Here is a 2,397-nt window from a genome sequence, read left to right on the forward strand (position 1 = left end):
ATTCCAGTTATACAGATGGAATATACAGATGGAAAACAGAGTCTGAACAAACTTTTTTTTTTTTTTTTTTTTTTTTTTTTTTTTTTTCCTTTTCTTTTTAGTTTTTTTATTTTTTAAATGAAGGTGGTCCAATACTGGAGCGAGGCCCAGAATGTCAGTGGAATCTCCATCCTGGAAGTTTTTTGACTCAGCTGGACATGGCCTTGAGCAACTAGATCCAATTAGACCTGTTTCAAGCAGGAAGTTGAACTTGAAGACCTCTGGAATTCCTTCCAATCTAAAGCATTGTATGACTCTATGGCTGATGAGGGTATTAAAATTAGCATACTGAACAGCTGTGAAAGTCACCCAATTTGTGGACAGTTTAACTGTATTGGCCTTTAAGAATTTGAGGGAGGAAAATGTAATGTTCTATTGAATTTCTGGTTTGAGGAGGCTGACTAAGAGACACTTTCCTCACACACACTTTTTCTTTTGTTAAAGGCTGATCTTATTTATAAGATGCTGACTCAGTATGTTTTTTTTCCCAGTAAGCACGCTACACTGTGACAAAGAGGTGGACCCACGCTGTACTGTCAGAGTGGGAAGGAGGAAGAGATTTACTGTTGGATAAGTTTCTGATGGAAAATAAACACAAAAGATTAAAGGGCAGTGAAAAACATGATAGTTGGTCTGTCACCTGTGAGTAAAGAAAGGAAAGGACTGTGAGCAGGAGAAAGGTCATTAGATTGCAGGCTATAAAAGAAATGAAACTCAGAACCAAAGAGAAAATGTTTAGGTCAGCTATGTAGTAGTAAGAGGGGAGATTCTGGCATTAGAAAGTGTTTGCTGCCCAGGGGCAGAATTTGACCCTAAGAGAAAGGCCACAGGGATTATACTGGTCACTGTCACTAACAGGGTGGAAGAAGTTACCTATTTTTTAATCAAAGTTTTTGCCAGTTGCAAAATTAATATACTAAAATGTCACCCAATTGCTCTATGCAAACAGAAAATTTCCTGGTACTGGGCAATTTCATTTTTCAAGGCCATGGCACTGTGATTCTCCTCTCCTACATTTCAGTTAAATGACTGAGTGTTTTTAATTCTAATAATTACTTATACATATAAATAATTAATTCTTGAAAAGTGGTAAGTAGGTGCCTTAGAATACTCCAGTTTAGATTTAATGACAAAAATTGAGAGAGGAACTAAATAGGTTTCATGAAAATGGCAGCATAGAAAATTCTAGTACATGCACTTCTTAAGCATATCAAATCACTTTGGTAAGATCAAAACATTTGCTGGCTTCAGATTTAATTGCTTCCAGGTGCTTATTTGTGCATATTATTCAAAGATCTCTAAACTTACCTTCAGCTTAGCTGGGTACATCTTTAAATACCTTGTTGAACCGGGATCTCTGAATCACTCTCTCTTCTCTCATTTCTGTGCTATATCTTTCTCTAACAGTGTTGGTATGCTTGGAAAAAGTAGAGCAAAAGAATGCTTTCATTTTTTATCATGAGTCTATCCCCTTGCAAGAAAGGATTAGATTAGAGCCTTTGTCTGGCAGTGCCATCAGGAAAAACTGATCAGTGAAACAGCAAAGAGAATTTTACATAATGCTTTTGCTTTTCAGCATCTCTTGTTTTTGTTGCTCACTGTGCATATTTCTCCCACAATGTGGAGCTCTCTCACTAGGGAAACAGGTGGATGTGCTGCCCTAAACCTACACTGAAGAGCAGCAGTCTTGGGAAACAGGCCATCATTTTGGAGGAGAAGATGGTTAGACAAGAAGGGAGTGCATGTAGTGTATTTAGTTCCTATTGCTCATGCCTAAAATGACTTTCTATTCACTTAGTGAAAGAGAGCTAATGCTTAAATAAGCTTAAATAAGAAATMAGCTGCAAGCTATCAGGCAAATGCTTTTATCTGTCAGGTTAGTTGCAGCCTTTCGTTCTTTGGGTCCTCCGCTTACTTAAACAGCACTGAACTTGACTTTTATAATTACACATATGAGTTACCTTAGATGGCTCATTCAAGGGCAAGATCTCGGAAAGCTCAGCAGTTCCTCAAAGACACGGGCAGATTCTGCAAAATATGCAAAAATAGGGTCTTAAGTGCTTATCTGAAAGGAACACTTTCATTTCTTTCAGAAAGATAACTCATTTAAAATCCTTAGAAGTGAAAGCAAAAACTGATCTTGGCCCCAGACAAATCTCATTTGTAAGCCGCTTCAGAATAGCTTGCTGATGCCAGCAGCTGTGTTTGTACTACATGGTTTACTCTACCTGTAAACCATGTAGGTTTACTTCTCTCCGTTATGGCAAAAGAAGTGAAAGGTGTCTGGAAGTCAGAAGATTTTTGGATGTTTTACAAGTATTTTAATTCTGTGCTATGTGGCTATGAAAATGGAGAGTA

Source organism: Rhea americana, unplaced genomic scaffold, assembly GCF_003343005.1.
Source record: "Rhea americana isolate MKP2758 unplaced genomic scaffold, rheAme1 scaffold_7, whole genome shotgun sequence".
NCBI classification, from domain to species: domain Eukaryota; kingdom Metazoa; phylum Chordata; class Aves; order Rheiformes; family Rheidae; genus Rhea; species Rhea americana.